The sequence below is a fragment of the Hyperolius riggenbachi genome, chromosome 10, assembly GCF_040937935.1.
Source record: "Hyperolius riggenbachi isolate aHypRig1 chromosome 10, aHypRig1.pri, whole genome shotgun sequence".
Classification (NCBI taxonomy): domain Eukaryota; kingdom Metazoa; phylum Chordata; class Amphibia; order Anura; family Hyperoliidae; genus Hyperolius; species Hyperolius riggenbachi.
The window spans coordinates 30591849-30602496 of NC_090655.1; positions in this window are offsets into that span (position 1 = coordinate 30591849).

Below are 10648 nucleotides of genomic sequence, written 5' to 3' on the forward strand. Positions count from 1 at the left end.
ATGGGTTTAATTTCCACGGCATTCTAGGCTTAACCATTCTTGAAGGATTAGAAAAGGTAACCTTAAGAGGAGAGTGGTCAGAAAGTGACCTTGATAGGTAGCTTACTTTATCAAAGGTAGCAGGGCCTGATTGCCAATTGCCAGGTCTATCCTGAAGAGAGACATGTGGGCCCTGCTGAAACAGGAATATGTAAGTTCTTTAGGATGCATATTACGCCAAACATCAAACAAGGCTAATTCCTCTAGAAGTCTAGCCAGAGAGGAGTATTGGCTACTCTGCATTCTGGATCTGAATCTGTCTAATTTCTGATCTAGATACATATTATAATCCCCAATCCAAAGTAGAGGAATGTGCATCTTATCTTGCATAAGCTCAATAATTGGTTGCAAGCTGGAAGGTGAGAAAGGAGGAGGGATATATATGGCCACAATAATACATTCGACTGCATTAAAATGGCCGTGTACTATTACAAATCGACCTTCAGTGTCAACATGGGATTTTACCAACTGAAATTGCAACTTGGCATGAATGAGGATAGAAACTCCTCTGGAATAGGAGGCGTGGGTAGAGTGAAATACAGAGGAAATCCATTTCTTTGAGAGCCATCCAAGATTATTCTTCAAGTGCGTCTCTTGTAAACAATAAATAGCTGGGCGTTGTTTCTGTAAGAAAGATAGTATAGCTTGAGGCTTGGTCTGATCAACTAGCCCTCTCACATTCCAGCTAACCACAGAGAAATGTGTCATGTGCTAACTAATGTACTGTAAATGGAAACTTAAAATAATCACACTGTGTTTTGTCATTGTATTGTCTGCTGTACTGTACCCATAAAAACATAAAAAGTAACGTAAAACAAAACCAGAAATTCAGAATAAAACCCCCCTCGTCATCAAGACGCATGGTAAACAAATATTTAAGTTTAATACTCTGGTAATAATAAACTTTGTAGTCCTCAGGGGAGAGGTTTAACTAAATCCTCTAGTTATATCTATGCACAGATGAAGAAATTGAGCTCTTTCACAGTATTCTACTGCTCAGTGAAAGAAAATACCACACGGGAACCGAAGCACTATATTGCTTCTGCTCCCTCCTTTGGTATATAACCGGTAACTATTACTAACAATATGGAGTAATCCCATGTAGACGCCTAACTCCAATTGTAAAGTGATGAGTGAACAAGGTATAATAAGAACTGTTGACTAAGAATATCCATATAACCACTTAGTGTTCCTTGTGGCTTGAGATAACAGAGGTCTAGGTCCAGAAGGTTGCACACAATAGCATTAAAACTAACTAGAACTTGAAGGTAGTAAGACCTATAGAAGGTATATAAGATCAGTAATGCAGCAAATCAGCGTATGCCTTTGGAAGCTGGTCATTTTCGGCTGGAGACTTCTGTCGAAGATGTTGCTCATTTTCATCCAGCCACTGCGTAGCGTCCTCAGAAGATAGAAAGAAGTGAGTCTCATTTTGTGCGATAATTTTCAGCTTGGAAGGATAGAGCATGGCATATTGAAGATTTAACTTCTGCAAGCGTTTTTTAACATTATAGAACTTTGCGTTTGCACTTCTGTTGAAAAATCGTGATAAACCAATATTTTATGCTCTCCATACATAATATTGCCTTTCAGCCTTGCTTGTTTCAGGATAGCTTCACGATCTTGATAGTGGAGTAGCTTGGCTAGTATTGGCCTGGGGTCAGCTCACAGTTTAGGGAGACGCGCAGGAACGCGGTGTGCCCGCTCAATGGCGTAAAGCTTGGAAAAAGCATTTGAACCAAACACCTCTAGCAGCCAACTTTCAATAAAAGCTGTAGGGTCCAATTTCTCTGTCTTCTCTGGGAGTCCTATTATGTGGACATTGCGGAGTCTGTTTTCGATGTCGTCAGACTTATCTGTATTAGCGATGGAATGCTTGATCACCCTTTTTAAATCCCTGACCACTGGGGCAACAGTATCCTCAATATCACTGACTCTTTTCTAAATCAGTAGTTCTCTCTCTGATTTTAGACATATCTTGTCTCAGTAGCATTAACTCCTTCTTTATCCTTCCAGTCTGCTGAGACACAGAAACTATTGCAGCATTGCATGTTTGTATAGCAGCCAGTATTTCGCCTAATGAGGGTTATTTCTGCTCGTCATTAGTACAAGGTACATCTGCCTGCATGTCCTCATCCACCGCAGCAGGTACTTCTGCTCCAACCACAGTTTCCCACTCACCATCTGCAGTGTCCGTATTCGGGCCTTCCCGCTCTGACTGTCCTTCCTTCACCACTCCCCAGTCTGCCTTTTGCTGCTCAGATTCAGCCTGATCTTTCCTCTTCACCTGTTTGCCATCCTCGAGGGCATAATTCTCCAGCCGGGCAGCAACATCATCCGGGTGAGGTCCCAGTTTGCGCGATTGTGTCAGGCGGTAGTCAGCTCCATCTTGCTTCCTTGCCGCCTCCATTAGGCCTCTCTCTTCTTTGCTCTCCCATTTCGCCATCACTGCTTCCAAGGTCTCCAGACTTCGTCCACAGGAGCACAAAGACTTCTACTCCACAGCGGTGGTTGTTAGGCGGAACACAGGTACGGATAGCCGGTACACAGGATTATTTATGCAGGATCACAGCGGAAGCTTTGTGAGACGCGTGTGCTCACATCGCCGGCTGGCCACGCCCCCCGCCCTAAACTGTTTTTAATATATTTTACTCTTTTTGGCGACCCTGTTTTACCAATTGCTACATTACATAATGTCCACAGCGACTTCCTATCCAAAGTGAGGTCAGTTTTGTTCCTCCCACCAGCCTATAAAGTGGTTGCTTTTGAGGCGATCTATGTTTATGTACATAATGTCCACAGCGACTTCCTATCCAAAGTGAGGTCAGTTTTGTTCCTCCCACCAGCCTATAAAGTGGTTGCTTTTGAGGCAATCTATGTTTATGTACCAAGCGAAGGTGGTCTTACAATGCATGCTATTGGGCTAGCATTTTATCTTCTTTGTGTTTTCTTTGGGTTTCTGGAATGCATTCCCTAAGTAAATTTACATATGTCACAGGGATACCTGAGCAAATGTTATTTACACCAAGGGGTACTTGGTAAACCTGAGCCCTTATTAAAAGGAACCAAGCGCTACTTTTTTTGCTGCAATTTGTCCTGGTTTCTAATAGCTGTATGAGCCATCATGTCCCCCCCCCCCCCCCCCCCTTCTAGCTGCCCATTATTTATCCAGGGGCAGGTGTGAAGATAGAATCTGTGACTTCTCTAAACTCTTTGAAGCATAGTGTCCTACCTCTCCACCACCCTTCTCCCACTGATGAAAGCTTTTGTTTGCTCTCTGCTAATGTGTGCAATAAAATAATTACATCAGTCGTTATCTGCCTGAATTTTCTGAGGTCGGACAGGCCTCAGAAGTAAGATAATAAAGGCCTCTGCTAAACTTTTAAAAATGTTTACCTCTTCTATTTACAATTAAGTTTTTTTAAATAATGATCCACATGGTTGCCATGCATTTTTAATGTGCTACTGATATGCCCTAGGTGCTAAAAATGTTTGGTTCACTTTAAAGTGGATCCAAGATGAAAAACTAACTATAAGTAACTTGTCTATATATCTTATCTAGTTTAGATAGTTTACACAGCAAATCTAGCTGCAAACAGCTTCAACAGTCTATGATTATTTCTTACTGTGATACAATGAGAGCAGCCATATTCTGCTTGTCATCACACAGGTAAGCTGCTTTCTATCTCCAACCCTCAGCCTGTGAAAACTCTACTCCTCTCTCCTCCCCTCTCCGCCCCCTTGCCTCTTAAATCTCTGGCAACGCCTCCTCCTTCGGGAAAAGCCTCCTCCTCCCCAAACTGAGCTCCCATGAGCACTTTCTACATGGGACTTCGAATGCCTAGGCACTGGAGAAGCTGTGGGCGAGGCTTGTTTAGTTTAAAGGGAATTAGGGTATAAAAAAAAGGCGTGAGGAATGCCCTATAAACTGTATATAAGGGTTACAATTATGCAATGAGTAAAAGTTTATCTCGGATCCACTTTAAAGGCACACCATTCCATAAGGCTGAACCCCGGCTACGGCAACGTTGTGCTCTGACATTTCTTGGAGTCACTGCGGCACTGTACATGAGCAGAAATGAATCAGGCTGCGGTGAATTGGTCAGTGTCCGGCTGTCGCATCTTTGTCCAGTGTCAGGGGAAATACTGACACCTCGTAATTCTGTTTTATCGCCGCCGACTATTTTGTGTCATTTCTGCATTAATAACGGAAAACAATATGATCTCCCCGCATTGTAATCATTAAATCATCGTAAAGAATGACATTGACACGCCGGAGATGCCGTGTGCAAATTATACTAATGGATCAGCTCATTAAGCTCTGAATTAATGGTGATGATTCCTCCCGGAAAATGCGGACGAGATCCTCGAGACACCTTTGCACGGCAAGTTCTGATATATAGTCTCATCTGGAAAATGTAATGAGAGGTCCTGCCCTGATACATCTATACTTTCTATTGTAGATATGATTTACAGTCAGCTGTGGGCGGAACAATAGCCCTCATAACCTGGGAAAGAGGGGCCCTGGGGGGCTGTCACCCTACTTTATGCAGAGCAGTAATCCAGTATGCACATACGTCTACGCAGCTCCTTTTCACTCTGCAGCGTGCACCAGCGTTCCTCCATAAGGCCCCAATGCATGTCACATGACATCGGGCCCTTAACCTCCTTAGCAGTAATCACGAGTACAGCTCAGCGTGGAAAAAACAAGCTAAGAGCGATTATCCCAAGCTGAACTGGTGGTAGCCGCCGGGAGGTCTATGCAGAGCAATGTGCGCAGCAGGCAGTCTAACTCACCTCCAGGAGGGTCCCGACGTCGGCTGCCATTCTTCTTCCTCTCCTCCAAGGCTCTGCTTACCCCTGGTGAGATTGCTGTCTGTCGTAATCTCACTACAGAGTTACAGCGCCACTGGGAGGACGGAGGGAAAACTGCAGCGCTGGATCCCAGGGAAGTGAGTGAGTGCTGGGCTGCTGCAGATCTCCCTAGCAGCATGATCAGGGGCGGCGCCAGGGGGGTGCTCGAGCACCCCCTACAATTGTCCAAGCGCCCCCAAAGCACCCCCTGGAGTGAACTGACTTCAGGCGTCTAAAAGACGCCAAGTCAGTTCACACAGCGGCAGCCCGGAGCAGCAGGCAGGGCTACGGTAAGATGGCCGCCCGAAGCCCTGTTCTGCAGACTCGAAAAGTCTGCAGTGCATGGCTTCGGGCGGCCATTTTCCCGTAGCCCTGCTCTCAGCATGCAGGCAGGAAGTCTCGTGACGTCGGGAAGGAAGAGGATCGTGGGCGCACGGGCGCTGCGCGCCACAAGGAGGTCGGGAAAGAAGGTCTTCTGGCTGTAGGTGAGTGAATGGGTTTTTCTTTTCTTTTTCAGGTGGTGCTGATTGTGCATATTGGGGTCATTTCTGCTACCGATTGTGCATATTGGGGTCATTTCTGCTACGGATTGTGCATATTGGGGTCATATCTGCTACGGATTGTGCATATTGGGGTCATATCTGCTCTGAATTGTGCATATTGGGGTCATATCTGCTCTGGATTGTGCATATTGGGGTCATATCTGCTCTGGATTGTGCATATTGGGGTCATATCTGCTCTGGATTGTGCATATTGGGGTCATATCTGCTACGGATTGTGCATATTGGGGTCATATCTGCTACGGATTGTGCATATTGGGGTCATATCTGCTACGGATTGTGCATATTGGGGTCATTTCTGCTACGGATTGTGCATATTGGGGTAATATCTGCTACGGATTGTGCATATTGGGGTCATTTCTGCTACGGATTGTGCATATTGGGGTCATTTCTGCTACGGATTGTGCATATTGGGGTCATATCTGCTACGGATTGTGCATATTGGGGTCATTTCTGCTACGGATTGTGCATATTGGGGTCATTTCTGCTACGGATTGTGCATATTGGGGTCATATCTGCTACCGATTGTGCATATTGGGGTCATATCTGCTACCGATTGTGCATATTGGGGTCAAATCTGCTAACGATTGTGCATATTGGGGTCATATCTGCTAACGATTGTGCATATTGGGGTCATATCTGCTAACGATTGTGCATATTGGGGTCATATCTGCTACCGATTGTGCATATTGGGGTCATATCTGCTACCGATTGTGCATATTGGGGTCATATCTGCTACCGATTGTGCATATTGGGGCCATATCTGCTACCGATTGTGCATATTGGGGCCATATCTGCTACCGATTGTGCATATTGGGGCCATATCTGCTACCGATTGTGCATATTGGGGCCATATCTGCTACCGATTGTGCATATTGGGGCCATATCTGCTACCGATTGTGCATATTGGGGCCATATCTGCTACCGATTGTGCATATTGGGGCCATATCTGCTACCGATTGTGCATATTGGGGCCATATCTGCTACCGATTGTGCATATTGGGGCCATATCTGCTACCGATTGTGCATATTGGGGTTATTGAACATGTTTTTTGTTCAAATCTGCTCACATTACGTGTACTTTCTTGAGAAAACCTGCACAATTATGTGAATTTTCTGGGGAAAGGGTCACCAAAACTTGGGCCCTCTGTCTTTGCGTTGCACTTTTAAAGGGAACCCGAGGTGAGAATAATATTGAGGCTGCCATATTTATCTCCTTTTAAGTAATACCAGCTGCCTGGCTGCCGTGTTGGTCCTCTGCCTCTAATTCTTTCAACCATAGACCCTGAACAAGCATGCAGCAGGTCAGGGGTTTCTGACAATATTGTCAGAACTGACAAGATTAGCTGCATGCTTGTTTCTGGTGTAATTCAGTTCACTACTACAGCCAAATAGATCAGCAGGGCTGCCAGGCAACTAGAATTGTTTAAAAGGAAATAAATATGGCAGCCACCATATCACTCTCACCCTGGGTTCACGTTAAATTACAGTTAGCCCTGCCCTCATCCGGTCATGACCACGCCCATTTTTCCGCCGCGGCGCGCTTCGCGCGCCGCAGGTGGTAGCCACACCCATTCACGCGCCGCAGGTGGTCAGCTCCCCCAGAAATTAGTCCAGCACCTGCATAGCACCCCCTAAAAAAATTTCCTGGAGCCGCCACTGAGCATGATACTTACCTTGAGAGGGGGAAGCCTCTGGATCCTAATGAGGCTTCCTGTGTCCTCTTCACCCTCCAGGATCAAGTGCTGGAAGCTCCTGAAAAGTCAGCCGACAAGGATGTTGCCTGTGGCGCAGGTACAGTAGGAAGTCGTCTACATAGTAAAGTGAACCTGATCGGTCTCGACTATTTCTGCCGAAGTCCATCAAATAGCCGCTGACGCACCTGCACAGGAAGGTGAATATTTACATCGCTGTTGTTGGGGGGCTACCAGCGCTGGATCCCGGAGGGTGAAGAGAAAGGGGGAAGCCTCATTAGGATTCAGAGGCTTCCCCCTCCCGAGGTAAGTGCCCTCCAGGAGCTGTTTTTTTTTTTTTTTTTTACAGATTTACTAATGTGAAATGTAAGTGAAGATAAACTGATGAGATAAACAATTGTATCTATCCTCCTACTTCTAAAAATTACTTTTAGATATCCCACAGTTTTATGTTATGTTTAAAAACTTAAAAAAGAAGATTTCTTTTTTTTGTCTCAGAGCTCTCACAAGCCCAGTTCTCAGCCAGGAAAGTATTGGCTGTAGTTCTGTAGACTATAGTCCAACTGGATCCCGACTGGAGAAAAACTGTCAATTGCATAGTTCAATATTAACTCTTTCAGGAAGAAAAACAGCACAGCATATTTATTTGTGTGCTAGGTATTGTACATACACACGCTTATCTCATCATGTCACATGTCCCTTAAGGGATACTTAAAGCGGTATTGTCACCATAAAAATCAAATTTCAACAGCAACTGGTCTGAGTGTATTAAGTGATAAAGATGCTAATCCTGAATTCAAAACTTGCAAAACTTTTTTCTGCTGTTATGGTTTGTAGTTATCACATACTTTAGGAGCACTTGCCGTAGTGCCAAAGAGTTGAATGCTGGGAGTTCTTTTTATCTATAATATATTCCTCCTCTTCCATTTATTTCCCTATCTAGCTGTTTATCAGAAACACCCTTTGATTACTTGTGTTTACAAGCAAGGCTGAGGTGACTCAGTGATTAGATGTGTAAATAAACAAAATAGACAGTGCAGTTGTTATTATACACCTCAGTGGGAGTGTCTGAAGGCTCTGGGAGGAAGGTAGCTAATGAATACAAAATGAGCAAAAGAAGGGAGGGGGGAAAACAAGAGTCAGGGAGGATATGATGTCAGCATTAGCTTGACAAGATGGCCACTGCCTAGAATAGGATTTTCTCTTTTTCCTTTATAAAATTCACAGGAATCATTACGTGGATAGCACAATACATCTGTTATATAAGTAGAAGTAGTATTTATCTACTTATATATGTGTTTTTTATTTCTAGGTTAGCATGGGTGTCGCTTGTTCTTTAAGCCTTACATAAAAAAATCAGTTTCTCACCTGGGTCTTCTACTAGTCCCCCTGCAGCCGTCCCATGCCCTCGCAGTCACTTGCGGATCCTTGCGGCTGCTCGCATTATGGGAGGCTCTGGGTACACATCCAAAGGGGCAGGGGGGTTCAGGCAGGGTTTGTTTTTAGCATGCTCCCATAAAGTTTTGTCAGGGAAGCCCTGCGCAACCTAGCTGCAGTGGAGGAAGACAGAAAGGACCTGGAGCTGTAGGATGTAAGATTCTAAACCACTGCTTTTATCTGCAAATGTTGAGTAGAGGATGGGAGGCCCTGGAGGAAGGAGGCCTGGATCCTCTCCCTGCCAGAGATCACATAGTGGGGGGTTAGCTCTACATTAGAGAAGCTGCGGGGATAGAGGGGTCAGAGAAGGTGGCTGGTAGGTCCATTGACACCCGCTAGGCCCCAGGCAATTGCCTAGGTTGCCTTGTGCATGATCTTGCTCTGCTTCAAGTCACTTTTTTTGTTTCTGTGAATGGTGTTCTGGATAGAGGGGTTAGAAACTGTGTCCACACAAAGATTCACCTGTACAGGTGACTGGTGTGACCTGAACAGGAAGTGAGAGTAAATCCTTCCAATGGAGACGCAGACAGCAGTAAGAACACACTGCCAATTCAGAGGTGTGAAGAATGACAGAAGAAGTACACAGCAGCTGACATAACAGAGCCTGGCTGGCGTGTCATTTATTGTGTGCATACAGCTTTAAAAAAAAAAATGGCCAGAAAATGTTTACACAGCACATTCGTTGGCTGCTGGTGATTCCAGTGGCAGATAACTACAGAACTTAGGAGCACAAGGAATGAATTACAAGTCTCAGACATCTCAGTAAAGTTACACCTCTCCAATTCACCGAACCTTAAAGTGATTATTTACAGCATAAAATCTACTACCACAAAGTGGACAGCTTCTGGCTGCATCCAAAGAGATGATAACATTATATTTTGTTTACATTCCTTTGTCAGATACATTTAGTAAACATCAGGAAACTGCCGAAACTGAACTGCACTGAGCTGAGTAGCCGAAAGAGCTGAGAAATGATCACTGGATAGATTTTAATATATAAACACATCGGCTATGCACGAAAATGCAATGACAGCTTTCAGAGCAGATGAACTGTACTTTGGGAATTTGTAATTTGCAGAAAGACAATATTACTGATGCACAAAAGCAAATTTGGCAACTGTATGGGTAATAAAAAGGAGGAAAACACATTTTTATTGAATGTCATGTCAGAGTTTTTTCCCACTTTAACTACAAGTCCCTGTATGATTACAGTTTGCAGCAGCATAGTTGCAGAAGTCCTAGTAGGGTTATCTGGACATGTTTGTGAAAACCTTGTCTGGACAATGTTGTACCTCTACTGAAGTTCCCTCAGCAAGGTGCCTCTTGATCATCCTCCCTGCTCCCCTTTCTCTGTAGCAGAACAGGCTGCTCAACAGAGAGCAAAGCAGCACATTTGTAAGATGTATGGGAGCATGTCATCTGAAAGTATCAGGAACGATCTTTTTGGGTGCCACCATCTAAAAAAATATGTACCTGGCCTTAGATCTACCATGGGCTGTGGACTCCCCAAGACAGAAAGCCTAATCATCCATATTAGCGGCACTGCCTCTGCCTTCCAGGAGTCCAGGTCTCCCATGTATAGTGTACCTCCTTGTAATGTAATGTACCCCCCCCCCCCCAGGGTCTATCGCTGAAAAGGGCACCTGTCCCCCATGACCAGGTGCACGTGCGTGATCTTGTACATGCCATCAGGTCACGTGGTACAGGAGCCTGGGACACACATTATCTTACCAGGGGTGCACACATTACACATGGGGGAGGGAGACCCGCCGGGGATACGTCGGTCATTGGGAAATGGAACACCGCTACTGACGTTCACCCAACCGGGATGACTGTTTGGATTGATTTCACCCAGAAAGCCATTGAAATTATTGAAAACATGTATCCAGGAGCACCCACTTGATGCTCAGCAGTAGATGAGTGTGTGCCCAGATCCTCACCCTTGTACCACAGGGTCAAAGCAATCCACAGTCCACAAAGGATCGGCACCACACAGTATTTGTATCAAATAGCTCTTAAACTTTTATTGCATATTGAAAGTTGACAGGCAGCGACAGCCCGCTG